This window comes from Marmota marmota, unplaced genomic scaffold (genome assembly GCF_001458135.2).
Source record: "Marmota marmota marmota unplaced genomic scaffold, marMar, whole genome shotgun sequence".
Taxonomy (NCBI): domain Eukaryota; kingdom Metazoa; phylum Chordata; class Mammalia; order Rodentia; family Sciuridae; genus Marmota; species Marmota marmota.
The window spans coordinates 3,175,587-3,200,197 of NW_025999927.1; the positions used below are offsets into that span (position 1 = coordinate 3,175,587).

At 52.9% G+C, this 24,611-nt stretch overlaps 1 long non-coding RNA gene across 2 annotated transcripts; it reads left to right on the top strand.

Annotated features, from left to right (window-relative positions):
- The first annotated feature begins 11,072 nt into the window (after window positions 1–11,072).
- LOC125615905 lies at window positions 11,073–22,511 on the top strand. 2 transcript variants are annotated; one of them, XR_007346507.1, is made up of 3 exons: window positions 11,073–11,203; window positions 11,666–11,846; window positions 18,965–22,511. It is a non-coding gene; the product is annotated as an uncharacterized LOC125615905 (long non-coding RNA). The 2 variants fall into 2 exon arrangements; XR_007346506.1 differs by having other exon boundaries at window positions 11,073–11,846.
- The last annotated feature ends 2,100 nt before the right edge of the window (window positions 22,512–24,611 follow it).

Here is a 24,611-nt window from a genome sequence, read left to right on the forward strand (position 1 = left end):
GAGCGGACCCAGGCCAGGCCAAGGCTGTGATCGCACACAGGGCTCCCTCTCTTGGCCCTAAGAAGCTCCCTCTGCTTTCCCTGCCTGCCCTTCCATTCCTGGAGACACAGGGCTCATTCCCCAAGAGCCGCCCCTCCTCCCTGGAGTTTCCTGGGCCCCACCCTTCCCTTGCTCCAGGCAAGGTGTCTTTCCAGGGTCAGAATCCCAGAATGACTAATCCCTGAAGCTGCCTGAGGTCCTCCCACTGGCCCAAGTTGAGCAGGCCCCACCAGTTCCCTCGCCATGCTTCACCAAGTGCTTGCCCGCTCAACAGTTGGTTTTCTAAGTAGAGTTATTTTTTAAAGACTTGTGCCGGAGGCCATTCCAGGTCTTCAGGGCTGGCCAAGGGCCAGTCTAGTTTCATTTTCATCCCAACCTCTTCTGCCATGACAGAGTAGCCGGATCCCTCATATTGATGGCCCCATGGCCTGCAAGAGTTTTCTAAAGGGTTCTCTGAGCATTTGGTCACTACAAACCCATAGGGCAGCCAACTGTAAGTTACACCTATTTGCAAGGAGCAGAAAGCCCTTCCCTGAGGCAGATCCTCAGCCTGTCCACCAGGCTGCCTGTGGCAGGAGACCAGAAAGGCAGCTATTCCTTGAAGAATCCCAGGGTATCTAATGGTAGAAGAATCCAACACAACCCTCCAGTGCAGCAGACGGGAGACCAGGTACAAAGGATAACTGGTTGCACTCCAGGGACCTTAGAGGATGAACAGAGAAGCAGGAGGAAACCTCTCTGTCCTCTGAACACAGGGGGTGGTGAGGAGCAAAGTAAATCAATCAAAGCCACCTGGAACAGGACCCCCTAGCAAGGAAAGAGATGCTATTTTCGGTTTCTAAAAAGATACTAGTAACCGTCAGGAAAAGCCCACGTAAAACCGGATATGAGAGAGGCCTTTGGAAGCAGATAAAGGTGTGTTTGCTGCCTCCTGGCCTTGAGCCTCTTCACTGGGCTTTGTCCAGCTGGGTTTGGAGATTGAGGTCTGGGAGTGGGATTGTATATTTGTTCCAACTGATACTGGAGTTGTTTGCTTTGAACAATGTGACTTTGTTCCTTTGTTAAATGTGGCCAGCAGCATAACTGCTGCTTAGGGAAGGAACAAACACATTGGGATCTTGCTGAGAGTAAAACCGTGTCTTACAGACTGGATATTGCTGCCCTGGCAACTTGGTGTGGCTGTGGGACACAGCTTCCAGGTTGGTTCAGGGAGGGGGGTGCCTGAAGCAGCCTGGGAGTGAGACTGTGCTCCAGGTCCAGGAGAGGTGAGTGTGGCTGGCTCCAGCAAATGCCTGCACTTGGCCTGCCCAGAACAGTGGCCTCTCTCCTCCTGAGGACAAGAAACCCGTATTCCATTCCAATGACACTCACTCTGGCCACTCCTCTCAGATGTAGTGGGGTGGAGGTGTTGAGAGTCAGAAATAATTGCCCGATGTGCCCCACTCTGGGCGAGGACCCTTTGTGACCAGGTTCAGGACACAGTTCTGCAGGTGTCAGTGCAGAGGACAGATACCTGAGCACATGGGTGGGACTCTAGGTCATGCCCATGTGAGAGCAGAGAGTAGAAGAAGGGAGAGATGAGGAAACGTAGACACTGAAGACCCGGCGTCCAGTGCAGATGATGGGGTTCTCCACTCTGTTGACCAGGCGGGGGGAGGGCAGCGCCTCCTCCACCCTTCTACCCCTGCCTCCTTCCCTCCCTCCCCACTCCCCCAGGCTTGATCATTGACTCAAGACTGGATCTTGGCTGCTGGAGCAGTCTCTTCTGCTCATGGCTGGATCCTCTCAGGACACTTGGACATGCACAGCGCATGGGTGTGATATAAAACTGGGCTCTGGAAAGCCCTTATTTGAGCCACAGAGAAAAATCACTACGTTTTCAATAAAGCCTGTGACCGATGCACACAATGGTGTAGGAACACGCGTGGCGCATCTTGGCCTGTCTTGTTGAGCCGGACCAGTCTAAGGAGCTGCCATGCAGCACCTCTTTTGCTCATGAGCAAGTCGAGGAGCTGATGGAGAAGGAGCAGCAGTGTCCTTGGCCCCTCCATCTTAACTTTCTAAGTCTTTCCTGGCTTCGAGGAATTGCTGCCTGGAACCATGTAAATGACAGTTGGATGAAGACTGGCCCCCAGCCAGGCAATGGCGTGGCCGTCACTGCCCCAGTGTTTATTGTCAAAGTCTTGTGTGGTTTGGCTGCCACCAAAAAACCCATCAGTGCACTAAAAATAATAATGAAAACCAAGAAGAAAGGTGTGGAATAAGGAGCAAACTCAAGAAAGATTTGTATAATAAGAGAAATAGATGGGGTGCGTGTAGTTAATACCAAAACGTTGGTCTAACTGTTCCTGATGTGTTTGGATCATCCTACCACAGAGAAGTCAAGACACCACCATTCTGCACCCTGTTCTGTGGGCTCACCCAACCTGGCTCAGTCACAACAGGCGCGTCCAATGGCTTCTCGCATTTGGGGAGAACAGGCAGAACTGTTTGTGCTAATGATTTAGTGAAACATCATGGAAGTGTCCAGGTAGGAGCCCTGGAGTACCGTTCTTTTCCATGCAGCTTGCTCATGGGTTGCTAGCCCACAGTGAGTCCTGCCCACTTCCAATTATTTTGATCTTCTTGCAATTGTTGTTTGCTTTGGACTGAATATCTGTGCTCTCCACCCAAATTCCCAAATGCTCATGTTGAAATCCTTACTCCAAAGCGGATAGTATTAGGAGGTAGGAATATGGGAGGAGATTCGGTCCCAAGGGTGGGGCCCTAGTGAATGGGATTAGTGCCCCTGTTAAAGAGACCCCGGAGACCTTGCCCCTTCCATTAGGTGAGGGCACAAAGAGAAGGTGGCCCTCTATGAGCCAGCAAGTAGCTCTCCAGCCACTGCCACCATCTTGGCCTTCCAGCCCCCAGAAAGGTGAGAAATAAATTTTATTGCTACAAGCCTCCTTGTTTGTGGCATTTATTATAGCAGACCAAGGTACGAGGTTGTCCACCACCACATAATCAACCTCTTATAGCTTATTCATTCTCTAATGATCTGCATATGACATTTGGACTCTTTTAACATCAGGATATAATGCCAAATCTTGTTCCCTAATTACTAGTGAAAATATTCTTGGATCTGGAGTCAGTTTAAATCTCAGCTTTCCTACTTGCCTAGTTTTATAACCTGAAAAAAAATTTGTTTCCCTTTGCTGTGCTTGAATTTCTTATATGTGAAAACATATTGTAACACAAAATATGTGCAAAAGTAATTTTTTATATTACTTCAAATATGTGCGCCTTTTTCTCTGCCACCCCGTGCAGACTGTGACTTCAGAGTCAAGAAACATTTACATCAGTTTCGGAATCAAATGCTGTGTTGAATGTTTGTTGATTGACAAGTGTCTCTTCTTTCTTTCTTTTTTCCCCTATCAGTTTGGGTTTCAGCCAGTGCATTATTATAAGCCAGACATTTACCAGTTACTAGAAGCAACACAAAATATGCTCCCAAGTTCAATGAACAAAAGCAATAGATCTAAATGACAAGCTCCATGTACCAAAGAGGCTGTGCATTCATCTTTCTGTGTGATCGATTTTGGGTAGACGTGAGACCACTTTTCTTATAAAACAAGCGGTGACTTTGTGTTCTACATAATGTATGTATTCCATTTCTACTTTTGAATCAGCATGGCTCTCACCTAAGTTTACTAATAATAGCTGCATTTATTGAGCTCCTATTAGGCAGTGATGCACTACCACCGAGGCTCCCGGGAACACAGTGGGCTGCAGCGTGGCAGTTATTGGTCTCCATGGTGGAAATATTCTTGCTGTGGCCAAGCTCAAGCTCCCAGCGTGATGCCTCTGGACACAGTGTGCCCCCCACCTGCTAGCAGGTGCTGCCCCCCCCCCCACATGGCACCTGGTGAGACGCACACACTAGCAACAACTCTGCAGGAAGCCGCAGTTGGCATCCATCCCACCGACCAGCAAATATGCTGGGTAAATCCGTCACTGGAAACCCCATGCATAGGAAGAGGTCACTGGGGATCTAAACCCAAGGTCTGTGTGACTCCCCAAGCCACCAGCTCCCTAGGACCCTGCCTTTCTTGCTGCACAGCTGTGCATGAATGAAAAATCATGGCGGCCTACTATTCTAGCTTCTGGCATGATGGGAGGGCAGGGCTGTCTCCAGAGACCCACGACTGCCCACCAAGTCCAGCCCAACCTTGAGACACATGTACTGCCTCACTTCTTAGCAGACAGGATAGAGCCAGCCCACTCAGGTAGTGGACTCTGCTTCAGGGCCTGCTGGTCTAGGGGAGGATGTTTGCCCTCAGGAGACAGCAGGGGAGGGCACTGGCTTCTCAGCTGGGAGGGCCGTCAAGATAGCTGTGCATTTATTTTCAGAGAATCAAGATGTCCGAATGAACAACGTAAGACCGTGTTCATCTATTTTTTTTTTAACATAAGGGGAGGGTCTCTTCATTTTCAGCATCTCTCCTGAAACCAGCTAGCAGGACAGCCAGAGATGCCACAGGAGTTTGCGTCACAAATCCACAAGTTCTTCTAGGCTTTCAGATGCTTAGTTGTAAAAAAGATGCAAATCTGGTTACCAGAGTTGAGACGTGTAGGGACAAAAATGAAGGCACAGGAGGGTCCCCAGCTGCACTCGAGCAGCTCATGTCCTGAACCATCCAGAGATGGGAAGACACGTGAGGCGAGGAGAGGTGTGTGCTTCTGGGTGTGGGGAAGGCCTGCAAATCCAGGAGCAACAAAGAAAAATGACACTCGCAGATGGGAGAAAGACACAGCCTCGGAGAGACTGGTCAGGAACATGCACCTGGCTGTCCCCACAGCAAGTCCAGTCCTACAGAGAAAGGGGGACAGACAAAGGAAGGAAAAGACACGGGGAGCGGGGGGGGGGCGGCTGGAGATTAAACTGAGGACACTTCACAGCATTAACTTCCTTGTAGAGGGGAGACTGAAGCTCCCAGCCTGGGTCCACCTGTACAGGTAGACCACCACCACTGATCCTGCCTGGACAAGCCGGGGCAGGGCTGCCTGCGGGAGAGTGGTCCAGGCTGCCCCTCCCCACCCCGTGACCCCCTCAAGGAGCAAAATCCCCGGGCAGAGGTGACTATCAGCCAGAGGGATATGCTTCTATCCCCGTTTTATGATGGAGAAAAATTGAAGGCAGGAGAAGACCTTGCCCAAGTTCTCCGTGAGGAAGCGGCAGAGCTGGGCCTTAAACTGAGAGTCTGTTGACTCCAGGGCTTCTGCTCTTACCTGCCACACTGTGACACACAAAAGCATCGTTGTCTGGAAATTTTCATGCATTCGGTCCTCAATGGCACAGAGAGCCTCTTCTGTGACAGTGAGCAGAAAAACAGTGGCTCAAAACACGCAACATCAGCAAGGCCACGAACCTCAGGAGAGTGGCCAGGCTCATGGCCCCATCTGCCACACAGGGCACCATGCCACACAGTCCACAGGCAAGTCCCAGCAGCTTTGACCCCTTTGGAGAGAGGGCCATGGATTTGGTGGTTCTCCTCGACTCACGGCTACCTGTGAACTGTCTCCTCAAGCGTGTCCACTGGGCTCTGTCTCCCTCTTGTCCTTCATGTTGTCTTCTGCCTTCCCTGCTCCTCACGGGCAGGTTCTGCTGCGGGATGTGGGCCACCCAGCACTGGGCACCTGTGTCCCCTCAGGGTGGCAGTATGAATTAACAAGGAGTGAAAGCGTGTCGAGGCACCTAGCAGGTTCAGATGCCCGCCTGGGTGCCCTTCTCCTGATCGTCCCTTCCTTCTCTCCTCCTTTGGTTTGCCTTCCCTTCCCTGGGCAGTGGGCCACGATAGTGATTCTGACCCCTTGGACCCTCCAGTCTCTTCTCCAGGACTTAAGTCATGACCAGCCATGACCTTCCTTGGGGAGCTATGAATCGTGCTTGGGTGCGAAGGGCAGTGTAGCTGCTGAGGTGCATAAACAGGAAAACACTTTACTTCAACTATTTTCTAAAATGATTCTGAATTTCAAGTTGGAAGGTCAGCCCCAGTCTCTGTCTTCCTCTAGCTCCGCTGGAAAGGACAGTGAGGTAACTCAGTCCTTAGGAGCTGCTCCCAAAGTAGCGGTTCTGATTCCTGGAAGGTGCCATCTGTACTGGCACCGCTGTCCCTGGAAGGAGGAGGGACAAGTTCTCAGCCTCATCCTGGTGGGAGCACGCTGTGTCCTTGCCCCCGCTGGCTGTGGATGGCCCCAGGGCAGGGGCCTTGCTAAGTCAACCATGAGAACAGAAGATAGAAAGAAGGGTGAAGTGGACCATGGGGGGGGCCAACCGGAAGGGGAGCTGGGTGGCAGGGCCCGGGAGGAGGGTGGTGGTGGTTCTTCTGTGGGCCTCTTCCAGGCTCCTTCAGAGATGGCCCTCTCTGCAGAACTGAGCTTGCAGGCCTTTCCAGCTGGTCTGGGGTCCCAGGAGTCTGGGGAGGCAGTGTGGGAGGCCAGGGCACCAGAGTGACCTCGGGGAGCTCTGTCTAGGAGGAGCAGTCCTCCACCTGCTGCTCCACGGAGTCGAGTTCCTCATGGTTCCATGGCCGGGAGAATTCCATCCAAGGGAAGGGTTCAGAGGCCCTGGCCAGGCCACATCCAAAGTCTCTGAGCCTGGCCAGGAGGCGCTAGGGCCTCCAGCTGTGTCCTGTCTGCCCTGGGAACCTCGTCAGCCCCAGGGAAGGCCCCAGGCTCACTGCTGAACTTATAAGGTAGAAAGTCAGGGGCAGCTGTGCTAGTCCACAGAGCCTAAAGCTGTTCTTTTCATTTAAAACGCTTCAGAAAAGGTAATAAGGACCAAATGGGAAGGCATCACTTCTAAGGGGCCATGTTGGTTGCAGACTGCAGTCAGGCCAAGCCCCGAGAATGGATCCCGAGAATGGATCCTGAGAATGGATCCCGAGAACGAACCCCAAGAATGGATCTGAGAATGGATCTTGAGCATAGACCCCAAGAATGGATCCTGGGAGGAGAGAAGAAAACCCCCATGCCTCGTCCAAGACATCAGGCTTGAAGGTGTTTTCCTGCAGGGAGACCCAGCCATGGTGGTTCTGCTCTTGCTGGTAACCCAGGGGACTGGCTACAGCTGAGAAGATTGTCCAGGAACTGATCCAGGTTCCAATTCCAGATGGAATTGGGGACCCTGGAGCCCTGCATCCTCCTTCCAGAGGTTCTGCTTTGGTCCAGTGCAGAAGCTGCCAGCCTTCCCAACAGCACCTCCACCCAGGCGGGGGCAAGCAGGAGAAACACACTCGCTCTCCTTCCTAGGACCTGCAGCTCTCCAACACTCCGGGAGATGGTGAGGCCCCACACACTGCTACCCCTGCCTCACTGTGTCCCTCCGGAGCGCGCCCCTCTCCTGCCACTCAGATCTTCCCAGGTTTCCCCTGCGCCCTGCCTTCCTTCCAGGGAGAGGCAGGTGGGACAAGAAGCACAAGTCCTGTGTATCTGGAGCGCCGCTTGGTTCTTGCTCCTTTCTGTGCGTCCCGTGAGGCAGTCTCGGGGCTCCGAGCACCCCCTTCTCCCACCCTCGCTGCTCCTCAGGCCTTCCTGGGGCCCAGGGGGCTGCAGCCAGGTGGTCAGCGAGAGTGACTTCCTTGCCATCCTCCTGGTGAGGCCCCTCCTGCCACCCAGGCAAAGTCGAGACACCTTTGAAACCGCAGAGAAGGCACAGAAATCCTGCCTGCAGACAGACTGAACTGAGAACCCAATTCTGCCACTTCTGTGACTGTGACACTATCAGGCTTCCTTTGACATTGTCATTGTAGAATGAAACTCATAACTATGTGTGCATGTAAACTACGTGTGTGTGTGTGTGTGTGTGTGTGTGTGGACGATGAGGGATGCCGGACAGCACTCTCACACAGACGAAGCACGGACACCACCACAGCCACACAGCACGGCCTCCAGGGCCCCTCCTCACCCCTCAGGCCACTGTGCATCCCTAATTGTGTTTGCAGCATCCGGCAGATTCCTGACAGAAGAATTAACCTTTTCATGGGGCGAGATGAAAATGGAATTTTCTCCTTTCAGGTCCACTCACCAGATGGGCCACACACACTGCAGGTTCTGTTTCTGTTTCCCTAGTGACCTGGCTTCAGGGACAGATGCCTCAGGCACGATTACCTTGAACTCCATGTAGCGATGCCACATGAATCGGCCCGGAGCAGGGGGAGGAGAATTCCTGGAAGCCATGTCTACATAGAAGAGCTAGCAATAACTCAGCCTATGCCGAAAAGTCTGGAAATTGCATCAGTGTTCTACCAGATCTAAATTAAATGTCTCCCCAACTTAATTTTCCCTAAGCCTGATCCCCCAAAAGTTCAAAGTCACTTCAACACCACAAGAAACTAATGAAGTGTGTGGAGGCAAAGTTGGGTATAAAGAGACAGAGGTCTTAATCTGTTTATCTTCCATTTGCAAATTTTACAAAACACATCCATGGGAACTGACCTCACCATGGTGCCTCCAGGTCTGCAGATGGGACCACACCAGGGAAAGGCCTCAGTACTCATGGCGAGTCCACTTCTGTGCTAAGGATTTGGCAATGACTAGTAAAGTGCATGAGGGATATTGAGATCCAACTGCAAGGAAAAGCCTAAGCAGAGGCAGGGAGGCCAGAGAGCTCAGGACTGCCTGGCCATCATGGCGGAAGCACAAGAAGCACATCGGAGAGGCAAGTCAGAGAGGGTGGCCAGTGTCAGGGTCCAACATCCTGGTATCAAGCTTTGAAGATTTTCACACTCGGGATCTAGGGCGAGGACAGCCCCTCTCGGAGCCCTGCTGTGGAAAAATACATTTGGGATGAATGGACAGGCAGGAAGCCCAGCTCAGTGGCATGGGCAGCTCTGTGCTGCCTGTGAGAGTACCTCAGGGCGTAACAGCAGGTTGTTTGACAAAACATACACAGACTCCCTTCTAGCTGAGAACCTTGAGGCAGAGCCCAGCTCCTTTTCCTGCCCTCACCTATTCACCCTGGGACTGGACGTAAGTCCACCTCTGGGAAACCTGCTGCTCCGACCTGTTCTCACTCCACTCAGCTGTTCCCAGGGTCACACCTCTGTGCTGCACACCCCCTCATCCTGCTGACCCTGGGTAACATGGCTCCATGCCAGTCTCCCACCCAGCCAGTACAGTTCCTGATGTCCCTTGTATAATAAGCGTCATTCCCCTGAAGGTCTAAATTCTCCTTTGAGTCATTTGCATAGAATATCAGCCTAGCAACACTCACCTCAACTGTGCCTTCCTGATCCCCCAGGCATTCCTGGGCACTCACCTTCAAAAGGGCCTCTTCTGGGTGCCCTGGGCTCTTTCACAGGAGAGCAACCTCGCCTGCCCACCAGCTGGTGAGTCATGCCCCTGGTGGATGAGCCCAGCCCTGCTGACATTGCTCCTCATGCTGACCACAGGCTTCAGAAAACCTCTCCAGCGAGGGGCTGCTTGCTGATCTCCTGAAGCCCATGCTCCCACGCCCTGAGGAGGAGCTGAGCGCACCAGGGTGCAGCTTTGCTAAGATCAAAAGGAGCTGCTGAAGCTGCAGTCTGCAACTGCCCAGAACCCCGTGGAGCTCAGCTGTGAGCAGGGGCGACGGGGACCCTGCACCTCCAGGGCCTGCGCCCTCACCCTATGTCTGCCCCTGCACCACAGCATCCTGGGCCCACAGCAGTGCCCACTCAGAGCAGCAGTGCCTGCTCAGAGCAGGTGTGCCATAGCACCAGCGCCTCGCAGAGCTGCCTGCGTGGATGGGGCCAGGCCTGAGGTGATGTGAGTTTGAGTTCAAGCAGTGGGCGCCGGTCCAGGCTCCCCACAAGTCCCCCACAAGTCCCCCCACCTCCACTGCCGCTGGGAGAGCTGAAAGCAAACTTGGAAATCATCAAATCCTTGGGGCTTCTATAGATAGAGAAAAAGTACTGTGTATTTCAAAACAAGTAGGAGAAGGGATTTTTAATGTTTCACTACAAAGAAATAACAAATGGTGGAAAGACGCAATGCCCTACCCCCAGTTTGAACGTGACACAATGGAGACTCCTATGAAAACATCGCAGGGGACTCACCAACAGGTTCAGTTTTTATGTGTCAATTTAAAAATGTACACAATTTTTTTAAAAACATACATGACTTTCTGACAAATAGTTTCTAATACATTTTTGAAAATCGTCAAACCCAGTTCCCTAGGTTTCAGATGAAGAAAGGACGTGAGGCCAGAGAGGCAGGATCACGTGTCCAAATTTAGTTTAATACCAGAAGCAGCACCAGGCTCCCAGCTGGTGGCTCTTCCAACCACCATGAGATGTCCTCAGCTTTGGAGAACTTGAACGGGAAGTTTGGAGGCCGCAGAAGGTGACCCGAGCCCTGCTCAGCTTTGCTGGGGAGGAAGGAATGGGGATTGGGATGAGCTCTGGGGTGAGATGTCTCAATGGGCTTGTCGGGGCCCGACCCTCCTCTTCATAGAACCCTTTGGCTGTCTGCAGCATCTGTCCAACAACCACGCACCCTGCGGCCAGTGTGGCCCTCAGACTCCACACGCTGCCAACTGAGCTAGGAGCTGGACTCAGGGCGCTCCTGCCCTGCTTCCCACCAGCGGCCCCTTTCTGATTTTCCTGCACACTCTGCTGATTCCCACAAGCAACGTTTTTAGTATGCAAACTAGAACAAGGAGGGAGAATCCTATCATTCCAAGAGCCACGTGGCCAGAGGCTTGACCAAACAAGGAAGACTTGGCCACCTTTGGGGACCCAAGCCTAAAGCCAGTCATTCCTAGCCAGAGGCACCCCGATCCTGTCTCAATCTGTCGGGTGCCTACTCTCCTCTACCCCAACTCGGGCCTATATAGTTCTTCATTCCGTGCAAGGTCAACCTTGCCTGGGCATGGTTTAGGATACAGAGTCTCCTTAGACACCAGAGAACAAGAGGAAGAATCTGTGCACTGGAAACCAGAAAGTTCTAGAAATCACCAAAGGAGAAGCAGGAATGGGAACTGCCAAGGCGCAGAAGGGTCCCTCTTTAGAGGAAGTGGCTGCGAAGAGTCTGGAAGAAGAGAGCAGCCTGCAAACCCGTCAGGCAGGGAACCGGAGAGGCCCAGCGTTGGCCCTGTCCTGGGGCAGCCCAGACACATCCTACGTTTCTCAGGAGGAAGAAGGTGAGACTGGCAGTTGTTTGTAACGCTCCTGTCTTGATGATTATGGCCCCTGCCAGGTGGCTCTAGCATACATCATGACCCACAGAGCCGGATCCATGCACTGTGCAGACTAGACCTGGTATTTCAACCCTCTCTGTCCACGGACCGTTCTGTGCTTCCCCTTTGTTCTCCTCTCCAATTTCCCATGTCAGAAACCAAGATCTGAAGAAGTGCACATGGCGATAGGGATGTGGCATTGGGGCCCTTCTAAGAGGCCACCTCTCCCCTGCAGCTCGGGTTTCCTCCTGGATGTCAATTATTGGCTTTTACATAAGAAGGCTAATGCGTTTTCAAAGCAGGCAGATGGCCCCTCCCCATGCTTTGACAGTTTGGCTTTAGTTGAAATATCATTAAACTTTTCGAAAACAAGGGCTTTGAAACTCAATCCCCACAGTGTTTACATGTTTTTTTCCCCCCTCTTAGAGTTGGGCTCTTCCTGCTGCAGCAGGTAATTCGCCCTTCACCCTCTGCACTCAAAACAAACACTGGCTTGAAGCATTCAGCTTTTCTACCACTGCGTAGCCGAGAGTGGAAAAAATAACATCTGAAACAGGATGGGCTCTCGAGATGCCTCGGGTGACAGGCACTTTTCAAACCACTGCAGGTGAGTCACTGGCGGTCTGTGCAGAGGTCGGCAGAGGAGCAGGAAGTGTGGGTATTTTCAACATGAGGCTGGGGAGCTTCTCAGAGGCCTTAACCCAGCCTCCCCTGGTGACCAGGGCCTTCCTGAGGGTGGCCACAGAGCAGAGTGAGCCCGAAACAATGCCGGGGGCCTACTGCGGCCTCTGCACTCCCTCCCCTGGCTTGGCCTACCTTAGCAAGACCTACAGAATTTATAAAACCCACAGAACCTTTTTCTATTTAAGCCCCAACAACAGCAATAGTCAGAATCCAGGTGGGTTGGGGCATAAGTGTGCCCTAGGGTTGAGAGGCAGCCGAATCTCTGCACAAGTGTGCAAAGAGCCGGTGCCACAAGATGTCCCGGCAGCTCACTGGGGTCTGAGCCTTGTGGCTCCGTGGCCTAAAAGAAATAAATCAAGCAGGGCCCAGGTGGCACTTGCACTTCCAAGCTAAGCCCTTGGCTTCAGTGACAAGCCCTCTGACTCCCATCTCTTGTCTCCAAATGCCAGAAGAAATAGGGAAAAAGGAGACTCAGGAAACGGAACTGAAATGACGTTAGATAAAAGATTAAAACCAGAGGAAGCACTCGTGGGAAGCAAGCCAGATGTTGCCCGAAAGAAGTTGTAAATTCAACCTCGCTTGGTAAAGTGGGAGGCCCGAGAAGACACGAGGGCTCTCCATCACTTGCTTTGAAGGTGGAGGGGCCCAAGGGGGAGCAGTGAACTGCCCAGGGCCTGGGCCACATGGGCCTCCAGCTCTCTTCAGGTGGACGCAAGTCCTTCTGAGCCCTAATGGTCTGGCAGGTGATGGGAGAACACTGGTGTTCCTACGTTCTTGGGCGTCTCTGGGAGGAGGAAGTCGGCCTAGAGCCTCACTGCGCTGTGGGTCCAATACTGTGTGCAGACTCCCAAACTGGTCAGGAGCTACCATAGCAAACAGCTGCTTCCCAGTACTTCTGCTGCTCCAGAGTCAGCTGCCTTCCAACCCTAGTAGAACCTGAAGAACCAATGGTGAAAGAAAACCCTAGAGTTTTTAATAAGCATCTCCAGAAAAAGGTCAGACTCTTGGTAGCATTGGATATGCTTGGTCTGGTTGGTCGAGAAAGGTGCACACCACAGAATGGCCTGGTGGAAGGACTGGAGGGGCCCGGAGCCCCACACAGGCAAGCTGAGCACCTGGGCCCAGCAGAGGCAGCACCCAGACACAGGGGCGGCGGCCTGTGCACAGGTTCCTGCTGCTGCAGCAAATTGCCATCAACGTCACAGCTTGCACGTCACACTCACTGTCCTTCAGTGCTGCAGGATGACTTCTCCCTGGCTGATAGCATCCAGGGGCCGGCAGGGCTGTGCTCCTCCCTAGAGCTCTAGGGGAAGTTGTTCCGAGGCCCCGCCAGCTTTAGCAGACCTCTCGTGCCCCTTGGCTCCTGGGCTGGCCTCCTTCTTCTGCCAGCCAAATGGCCTCTCTGTGCCACTCTAGTGCCACCCCTAACCCTCTTGCTTCTGTGGTCACACCTACATCTGCCTCTCCTTCTCTGTCACCCTCTTCCACTTTCAAGGACCCTGTGATTATATCCTGTCCACCTGGGATGTCCAGGCCAACCTTGCTATCTTAAGGTCACCTGGTGGTCACCTTAATTCCCTTTTCAAACTTACTTTCCATTTGCCATGAGACCTAGCACATTCCCAGGGTCCAGGGATGAGGTCGTGGACATCTTTGGGGACCATTGTTCAGTAAGGCTTTGCAGTGTCCTTTGTCAGTGAGCCTTGCCAACCACTGAGACAGTTTCTTATTCATCCCATGGTTCAGTGGTTAGAACCTATGACCAGGTCATGGTATCTCCTTGGAGCAGAGATATGGTCAAATAATACTGTGACCACTGCTGCTGCACACACACCAGCCTCTGGGCACAGTTCTGAGCCCCTCCTAGGCATCTTCACAGGAGAGTGCAGACTGTCCATGTTGGTCAGGGCTAGGACCCAGCCCTCTGGACTCCAGATTCGTAACTACTAGGATGAGGAAACTGTAGAGGCCCTGCCCTGTAGACACCAAGGACCAGAGGCCATGTCTCAGCACCTTCCTGGCCCCCTGGCCCCCATCAGTGCTTCCTATGGAGGGAATGGCCTGTTATGTCATCCTGGTAGCCTTGGCCCCTTCTGAATCCTGACCACTTGAAGGTAAGCCCCCGACTGAGGGTTATGAGGAGCTAGAGACAACAGCTTTGTGTGCCCAGCTGAGGCCAGCAACACCAGCCAGCTACAACTGAAGCAAGGCCACCTCCCTGCGGGGGCCAGGATATTCTCTAGAGCAGAGACAGAGGTGGCCCACATGTAGTCCTACCCCTCAAGGGCCCTGGAGTCATCTGAGAAGGGGACAGAGCGACTCACCAAGCCAAGGTGACTGCTCATATGTGTCACCGTCATGATGGTCTGTGGCCTCTGTAGGTGGGACTCCCCACCCACCCGGTCTGTTGGCTTTTCCTACATAGCAGAGGGATGGCAGGATCAGAAGCTGGGATTGGGGTTTGGGGGGTTGCTCCACCAGAGTCCCTTGATTAGCTGAGGACTCTGGTGTCCTTGGTCCAAGGAGCAGTAGCCAGGCCCCAGTTGGCAAGATGAGGAGGGAGCAGGACAGGGGAACCTAACCGCCAAGTTCCGCACATTTCACAAGTTTGTTACAAACCCCAGAAGCGTTGTTTGGTTGCTTAAAAACGATTTAATTTTTGCAATCTCCTCAAGAGAGAGGGTGCCTAAATTAAACCTGACACTTGGGAAACAATGGCTCTGCGATAGAAGGACAGTTCTTCTCACAAGAGGGCAGCAAGCAGGCTTGGAGAGGCACCCATGCCAATGCTGTGGAGGACCTTTGTGCCCTCTTCTGAATCAGAGGAGCAGTTCTCCCACCATGGGCTGGCGCGGTCACCTTCTGGGTTCACCTGGAAATTTAAGCAGCCAGAGGGAAGAGAAGACCTTCCGTTGCAGGGGCCTCCGGCAGCCGGCACTCAACTACAGTTCAGCTGTGGCTCCTGCCTGGTGCCTCTGACAGTTAACTCCTGCAATTGGGCCTTGGCTACCCCCACTGCAAAGGAGGACACTGCACTGACCCTGTGTGTTGATGGGAAGCTGAGGCAGGATGGTCGTGCTGCAAGGTAACCAGCTGACAGAGGCGCACGCAAAACCTCGAGAACAGTAGCTGCTCTCACGCAAAACCTGAGAACAGAAGGCTGCTCATTCCACGAAGCCCCACACAAACTACGCCATCCAGACGTCCTCTCTTGTCCAGCAGGAGCCCTGCCAGCAGGGCCTCTGCACCATTAAAGCTGCTCAGGTGGATGGCACGGCCACTGCATACCTCCCTGAGTCTTGCATGCTCTTCGCACAGCAGGCAAAGCAGTGCCCAGCGTGGTGTCACAGTTCATTCCTACAGCCAGAGGCCAGGAGGGGCCCAGAGGAGAGCTGTCCACTCCCGTGGGGAGAGGCCAGAGCGTGTCCAGCTCAGCCTCGGGCTCTGGTGGCTGCAAGGCACTGTGGGAGCTTGTGTCTAAGGTGCTCCTACTTAGCTTAAGTGAAATCAATGCTCAGGGGACGTTCCTAGGCAAGCACCAGCCACTGTGCCCATGGGTTCCCCCTAATGTATTTCAGTTCCTCCATCCATCCAGCCGGCGGGCTTTGAGCCGTGGCACTCAATTCACCTATATTCTGCACACAGGCCAAATACACAGGCAGGCTTGGTGTTCTCACAGGACAGTCTGCCTGGTGCCAAGGAAGTCCACAGGAGTCACCATTGTGTGCTGAGCAGCCACTGTGGGTGGGTGGCCCAGCAGTGGCTGGCACACACAGGGGTGATGGAGGGGGCAGGGAAGCCAGTGAAGTCGGTGTCATGTGGAACCCAGGCATTCTCACAGGAAAGGGTGCATGGCACTGACCTCTCTTGGTCATCTGAGCCCTGCTAGGCATTTCTCTGCCAGAAGCAGCGAGGTATGGCATCCACCCTGGTGGTGGACGAAGCTGGAAGAGGTCTCTGCTCCAGGCAGGAATGGCACACAGCCACGCGGCCTGGCCTGGCTGGCTACTCGCCATCTCAAATGCCCCAACACAATATGGTGACCCTAGCAAGAGAATCGGGTGGACAGTAGCAACAGCCACCACGGTGCTCGGTGCTGTTTTAAGGTGAGCGTGTTGACTCATCTCACCCACCTAACATGGAATAAGCGCCATTATCCTGCCCATTCTGCTGACGAGGGAGACGAGGCAGGTCAAATAACATGCCAAGGCTGCAAGCTACCGGGACTGGAACGCTTGGCTTCTGACCAGGGTCTGCGCTTGACCTTGGCACTAAGCTGAACAAATATGCCACCTCCTGCGGGTGAAGAAAGGACCCAGCCACAGCCCCTCACCCGGGCAGAGGGAGGGGGGGAGGAAGGGAGGGAGGCACAGTGATCCCAGGAGGTGTCCGCCCGCAAGCCTCTCTCCTCTCTGAGAGGACCTGGCGAGGCCTTCCTACCACACCAGAAAGACCTACGAGAGTTGGGAGAACAGCCCCCCTCCCCAGTGCCAACCCAGCCGTGTTTTGCAAGCACCGATTACAGTGGGGTGGGGAGGTTGCCTTCGCGGTCATGGTTTCTAACTGCGAAGGAAAGAGGAAACCCGCGTCAGGAAGAGCACCTCTTGCCAACCACGCAGTGTGTGGGGACACCCCAGATCACAGACAGGGTCTTCGGCAGGCGTGGCGCGCTCCTGGCAGGGACAGGCTGACTTTGTGAAGCCGAGGGGCCTCAGGGCTGGGACAATCCCAAGGCCATCTGGGGAAAGGAAGAGAGGACAGCACCACTGTGGGGGCTGGACCCTGTTTGAAGGGCAGCTGGCCACACGTGGTCCTCTGAGCAGTTCTGGGGAAGGGCTGGGGTTCTGCTCTGGGCTCTCAGGAGGTTCCCTCCAGCTATGGCCAGCGCTGCCACTGGTCACCCCTCCAGCAACCAACGCTTGCCCCCAGGTCCAACTGCCGGAGCCAGTGGCCCCTCCCCCAGAACCCATGGCCCAGTCCCTGGAGTTCCTGCCACCCCGTACCCACTTGATCAGCCTCTCACACCTTCCGTGTGTCTTCCCTGTGGTGGTGAGGCCTCTGGGGCAGGGCAGACAGGGGAGGCCACAGGTCCTGCTGGACCCCAACCCCAGTCTGAGTTGACGCCAGGGGAGGGGGGATGTGCCTGGGGGTGCAGAAGGCAGAGCACATGGTCAACTCCAGCTCTGGAACACGCACACTGGGACCATGGGTTCGTCATCCTTCCTCAGAAAAATGATAGTCACACTCCCCCAGGGCGTGTGGTGGGTGTAGTGGGTATAGTGTGAGATATTTGTTCATCTACTCACTATTTGAGCATCCACTATATGTCAGGCCTTGGAAGTGAAAGAATTTAGAAATCAGAAGAGCAACAAATTGGCTGGAGAAAGGGGTGGGGTCTCATCTCAAGGAGCAGAGCTCCTGAGGATGGAGGGTGGACAGAGGAAAGGCCCAAAGGGGAGCTTTCCAGGGGCGTCTGCCCAGGCAGCAAGAAGTGCAGGCTCGGGGGCCTCTCGTGTCAGCAGATGCCAGGTCTCTTGCCTTGGAAGCCTCTGTCAGGTAGCTTGCAGTCACCCTGGAGATCACAGGCCGTCCCTCCTCAGGGCAGCCCCCAGGCCAGGTGAGGTAAGATCACAGTCAAGGAGGGAGGAGACCCAGCACACAGCTTAATTCCAGCCTGTCCCTCCGGCCCCACTCCTGGGGGCTGCATACCTGAGACAGGCCCTGGCTGCATGGCTGTTCTTGGGCTCCTGAGATAGCGCACAAGGCCGCTGGGCCGCCACCTGGAGAACGGGGCATGGAAGGCTTCCAGCCTTCCCAGGACCTCAGAGCTGGTGCCTTCTCAGCTCCGCGAAGCTCCACACATCCCTGGCTCAGAGGCTGAGGGACAGCAGCATCAATCACTGGCCCAGTCTCCACCTCCTCTCCACATGGCAGCCAGGCACCCTTGGGCACCATGCAGGCAGTGCATCAGAAGAAGCCACCCTTCCTCAGAGGTGAGCCCACCTCTGGGACACACTTGCATTCCTGGTGTGCCTCTAGGACAGTGGGCAGAGAGAGAGAGCATCAGAGAGCTGAGGCACCTGCCCTGGGCTGGCCACCGCAGTGCTTGAGGCCAGCAGCTCGGCCCGACTCCTGATCACTGCCATAGCCCCTCACCCGTGAGGGAGAATGCGTCATGAGTACCTGTGCCTTGGCCTCCACTGGCTCCGTGGCTGGGCAGTGCCCAACCCTCTGGGTGCCTGTAATGGCTCCTCTATAAAATAGGCTCAATAATACACGTGGGGATCAAAACGGAGCCCCAGGTGTGAAGGTGCTTGGAAAGTCTAAGGAGACCAGGACCAGGACCTGTGCGTCAAGACAGGTGACCCACACTGAGCAGAGCAGGGCAAAAGGCCAGAGGTGCGTCACCTGCTGACAACTGAAATTCCTGGACTTGGCTTTTTCTGTATCCTCTAGCTAGTCCAGGGTACAGCGTTCACCTGTGACCAGTCAGTCTCTGACGGCATGTTCCCGTGGCTGTCCTTGACCTCAGGTCCACACCATGCTCCCAGCCAGGAGGCTAGCGTGGCCCTTGGGAAACGGCAGTGCCCAGCAGTCCTGTTAAACACCCCTGGTCTCTCCATGTAGAGTCTGAAAAATCAGCTGGAACCTCAAGCTACCTGGACCTTGTCCCACGGGCATTTTAAAGTAAATTGGACTCTAATCCACAGCATTAGCCCTGCAGCTCTCGAGCTTGGTGATGCTCACCTGACTTGGTGCAAAGCCCCTGTACACCTGGAGGTGCTCAGGCCTTGAAAGGGTGGTGACTGAGCAGGCTGGGTGGGGCCTGTGTGCCAGGCTCCCTCAGGTGAACCCACACTGCTGGCCCTGTGGGTAGGGCCTTAGGAAAATAACAGTCTTCTTGGTAGGAATCTAAGAGGAGTGGCACTCTGGTGGTGTTGGGGAGAATGAGGTCTTTGGAGCCAGGCAAATGTTGGTTAAGGTGGCTCCAAGAGGCCTGTGGACAGAGCACGGCAGTCACCTCATTTTGTCCCCCTGCAGCCCTTCCTACTTAGACTGCAAGCTATTCAGTGTGATCCTGGTAAAGAGGGCTGCTGCAGATGACAACCGCCACTCAAGCCCCCCCAGCAAGCCTTTGATGATGACTCAAATTCAGGCACTGCCACTGGCCATCTCTGTGACTTTGGACAGCCACTTGGCATCTCTGAGCTACTGTTTCCTCATTTGTAAGATGGACATAATGGTTCCACTCTGGCAGGGCTCTGTGGGGGACTCAGGAGGGCTGAGCACAAGACGGGCATGTCACGGGCCCTCGGCATGTGCAGGCTTCTTTCTTTCCCTCCATGGCTGGTTCCCAGATGTCTGAGTGGCCTAATGGAATGTCCAGATGGGCTCTCAGATCTGGAAAGTCAAAGAAGAAGGTCATGTTGTGTGTGGGTTTGCTGTGGCTCTTGTTGCCCACGGGCAAGTGTGCTTCAGGAGGCCACATCTGCCCTGCACGTGGTCAGCCCAAGATGCCCAGCAGCTATGGACTTGAAAGGAGCCATCTGGGACTGAGCGACAGCAGTACTAGTCCCGTGGGTGAAAAAGCCGTCATGGCAAATGGACGAGCCCAGCCGTTTACTGATGTCCGCAGGCACAGCACCTTCCTGCAGCGGGATTTTTTTTTTTTTTTAATACTATAGTTTCTTTTCCCCAAGTTTTTCTTTTTTCCTTCCCTCTTTTTCACAGAAGTCCTGGATCCTGGACAGGATGCAGAGTGGTGTGGCAGGAAACGCTGTAGGCCTGGGCCTAGAACTTGAACCTCCAGAGTCTACCGTGGAGCTCACCGTGTGCCAGGAAACTACTAAATTCAGTAACAGCCAATATGATGAGCTTGTTCACTCCAGCTTTTGTTCAAGAAGCAACGACCGAGGGAAACCTGAAAGAACCCTGGGAGGTGTCAAGATCATACATGACACAGTCCCAGTCCCTGCATTCCAATGACTTGTCCCAAATAGGAAGCAAAGCCGGCTGAGCTAGATACAGAAATCTGCACAATCACCAGCTGTGAGGTGAGGTGGTGGACAGTAGTCCTCCACACCCCACCTGTGCTTCCCTGTGGGGGACCCACCTGCCCCAGAGAACCCAGGCACCTGCTTCTGCCTCCTGCATCCTTGGCTGAGTCTGCTTCAGCCCAGTGTCCAGCTCTCTATAGCCCTGGAGCATGAAATCTTGGAGACTCCTCTTTGCCACCTGTCTCTTACAACTTCCCATAGATTAGGAAGAAGGAGAATGAGCCATTGAAACACAGATGAGTTCAAGACACAAGAGAGCATGTTCTCTTCTAGGCAAGAAATGTTTGGGATTTGGCAGAGTCTGAAGTTCATGTTGTTGGATGTGACCATACACCAGCTGCCTCTGCCCTTCCCTAAGGAAGCAAGCATGCCCAGGGCTCTCCAGGAAAAGAAGGCAGTCTCCTGGACAGCATGCGGCTTCTCCTGGCCCATCCTATCAGCACGCAGCTCAGCACCCACCATATTGGTACTCAGTTCAATAGCACAATCCAAACACTTTGCAACCCTCTTACCGTAGTTTCCCTAACAACAGATTCCATATCCATGCAGTAGAGTACCATCAATTAAGCAGGTTTTCTAGCAGAGTATGCAAGAGAGTCTTCACCATGCAGCAGGATAGTCTCCTGTCCTGGGCTTTCAGAATCCTCTGCCTCTAGGGGCTGGCCACTGGATGCAGAGGTACAAGCAGCGTACCCTGCAGACCCTCCCTTTCCCCTCACCAGTGGAGAGTCCTCAGCACTCTGGTTCTGCTGCTCTCCGCGTGCAGGTACTTGGCTGTACCTGGAGAACGCAAGCCAAAAAGACTCTTTCCCCATCTCCTGTGATTGCAGGCACCTCCTCACCCTCCAGCCAGCGTAGAACCAGCTGAGAAACACCACTAAGACTTCCCTTCATGCCAACAAGGGGCTGCAGCTGGACGGGCAACTCCTGGGTATGATTCCATTGTCAAATGGGATGCCAGGATTCTAGCAAAAGTTGGTCAGGCCCAGAAGACCCTGCCAAGGCCTCTTACAAAGGAGTCTATCTCTAGGCCCAAGGCCATCTCTGGAGGTCTGAAAGAGAATGAGAAAAGTAAGCTTCAGGTTCTCAGTTCACGGACCATGTTGTGTGGTCTGAAAGCCTCTGGATCAGGGAGAAGGCCCCAGGCCAAAATTCCAGTGGAGGCTGCGGGCCCAGATGGATGGCTTTCATTGTGGAGAAAATGCATATGAAGTTTAGCGGGGCTTGCTCTTGTTTTAAGAATATTAACAAGGCTTCGTACAGTTGTCCTGACCCTTTAGGAGAATAACTTAGTTAGCACAGCTCTTGGCACTCAGAAAGGAACTCAGTCAATTTTACTCCCTGTGCAGCAATGGGGCCAGAGCTGCCACCTGGGGCCTGATTCCTGAGGGCTGGTGCATTTTGCAAAGAATTCTTCCCCTCCTGCCACTAGGCCTCCTGAGAGTGCTGGCAGTGCCCCCTCCACTTGTAACTAAGTCAATCTCTCACTTATCACCTATAGTCAACAGGAGAAACCAACTGGGGTGGCTGAGGCAAAGCTGAGTGCTCTTCTCTGGTGTGCTTCTGTGCAGTGCAGGCCAAGCCAAGCACACCGTGGGTGTCACTGTGTGTGTCTCCCTGTGCTGTGCAGGGCTGCACAAACCTCCTCCCATCAGGCAACACCACAGGCCCAGCACCCCGCCCTGCTGCAGTGCCTCCCTCCAGGGGCTCAGAGGCTTCGTCTTCTTTTACAGGGGTATTGCAGGGAGAGGGGCAGAGGGATGAGAGGCCTGCCTTAAGACCACATAGCAAGTGTGAGCTGGGCTGCGTGGGGCTCAGGTGGCTGACCCCGCTCCCTGCCTCCACTACACAGGCTTCAAACAAGTGCTGGGGGCAGAGCCTGTCCCCCAGGTCACAGTGGTGATCACACTTGATAGCAAGACAAATGCAGACAAAAGTCAAAAGCCATCCAAAGAAAGGCATGTGCAGACCTGGCCCACCCCTTGAGAGCAGAGCACAGGACAAGGGCTATAGGGAGGGCCGTGACAGCTCTGAGGTACACGCGCTGCTGCCACTGCAGAGCCCCAGAGAGACCCATCCTGTCCCGCGCCCCTTCCTTGGTATTCATGGAGGGAAGCAACAGTAATGGTGGAAAAAAGCCAATAGGGAAGTTCCCCTCCTACTGACCTTGCTAAAGACGGCCACACCCACTAACCGTTAAGGACTGATTCAACAGCATTACAGGATGAAAAGCAACAGTTTAGTACTTTTAACTACATTTCAGTTGTATTAACAGGGTTTTAAAAAAAGAAAATGCATTTCTATTTACACACTTGCCGTTGAAATAATGAGTAGACAAGGCCTTTGCTCCCAACACTTTGCTTTTCAACTTGCCCATGATCTTGTCTTCCTGTTGGAGGTATTACAGCCAGATGTGTCCCTTCACTTTGGCTCCTGGCTGATCAAAGCATGCTGTTAGTTTCATTTTTACTTTGAAAAGTGTCTTTTACACAGTCATAGATAAAGAGTCATGAACATCTTAAGAGAATACGCATGGCAAAGGTTCATAAAAATCTGATTTCACAATAAATTCTAGAAAATGCAACACTGCTCATATCTTTGTCTTTTCAGATTGAGCCTATTGTCTTTCAAATGTCTCCATTGCAGAAAAAAATCATAAACACAAAAATACTCCACATGGTCACAGATTGGCAGATCTGAAGGAGCCTGGTTTTCATATAAAGACACAGAGAGGAATAACACGACAAAACATACGAAAATAAACCAAACTCAGAGCTTCAAGAAACAGGTGAGCAGGAGAAGCTAAGCTGGGCACGGAAACGCACCTCTGTCTCCACACACTAATGTAGTTGCTGTAGTTGAGCAGGAAATTCACGTTTCCTGGATGCCTAAGGGATAAAAAAGCTGTGGCCTTCTTGGCATTCGGAATGGCAGGAGGGCAGCACCTTGGAGAGCCTGGAGAATGACCCTCCAGAGCCCAGGCACAGACTTCTCCTTGGAGGCACCAAGTCCACAGAGGGAGGTCAAGAACCTGATTCAAGCACTCTGATTCTGTTGTTCATCACATACGGTTTCAGACCAGGAAACTATGAACCTGGAAAGAGTCCCGTTAGCTAGGAAGCAATCAGCAGAAAGTAAGTGCCATGAAAGATTAATTTTATTAAGAAATTGGGCAATTCTTGCTTAGCACTGTTATGGTTTAGATGTGAGGTATCCCCCAAAAGCTCATGTGTGAGTGCAAAAAACTTAGAGGTGATAGGATTGTGTTATGAAACGCTTAACCTAATCAGTGCATTAATCTCCTCATAGGGATTAACTGGGTGGTGACTGCAGGCTGGTAGGTATGGCTGGAGGAGGTGGTCATTCGGATATGCCTGTGGAGCTTATGTTCTGACCATGATGAGGGGCACTCTCTCTGCCCCTGCCCCCTGCTTTCCGGGTGTCATGTCCCCATCTGCTTTTCTCCGCCACACTCTTCTGCCATGATTTTGTGCCCCATCCCAGACCCTGAGCAATGGAGTTGGCCATCTATGAACTGAGACCTCTGAAACCATGAGCTCCCAAAATAAACTTTTCCTCCATTAATTGTTCTCTTCAGGTCTTTTGGTCACAGCAGTAAATGCTGATTGAACTAGCACGTCATAGGCTGAGGTTGGATTAGTACCATTATGATTTAGATGTGAGATATCTCCCTTGGCAATGCTTAATCCAGAGAACTAGGTCAAGAAGAACAATGACCACAGTCAAGAAGAGCCCTGGGCAGCAGGCTGGCTCAATGTTCCTTGGAAAACCATATTTGGGGACCCCTCCCCAAGACAGTGGCTCCACCTGCCACTGTGGCCATGACTCTGGCAAGATCCTGGCTCCAGGGTATCACCCCTGGTGATAATGGGCAACAGGCCTCTCTCTCTCAGATTCCTTTCCTGCCAACAATCCTGGATGATGTGGATAAGATGATCTTTAATCATCAAAAACTATCGAGGAGCTAAATCCCAAGAGGGAGAAGGATCCCAGCAGTGGCTCAGAAACTGAGAAGCTGAGCAGAGTTTCCAGGAGTTTTATTGGGTAAGACATAGGAAAAAAAAAAAAAGTACCAAATAATGGAATCCCGAGTTCAGCAAGGGAGAGAAGCTTGGTTCAAAACCTCAGACTTTCTGTTGCGACTCCCCAGAGCTCTGCTCCAGGAGGAGGTCAGCCTCCAAAATGATTGAACCATTTGAAGAGCTCAGTCCTTGACCAGACTAAGGTGATGTAAGATGAAGCAATACATTTCTAAACAACCCATGAGCCAAAGTAGAAATCACAATGGAAATTAGGAAATATTTTAATGAAAAGATAATAAAACTAAAATATATCAAAACTTAAGGAATGCAGCCAAAGCATGCTTAAGAGAAATTTATAGCCTTAACTGCGTCATTAGGAAAGAAGAAAGGATGAAGAAACAATGCACTAAGTTTCCATCTCAAGATTTTAATATGAGAACAGCAAATTAAACCCTAAGATAGTACAGGAATGGAAATAGTGAACAGCAGGAACTAATGAAGTAGAAAACAGTGGGAAAACACAGGAAACCAACAAGGCCAAAGATTATCTTTTCAAAAAGTCTAATAAAATTGATAAGTTCCTGGTCT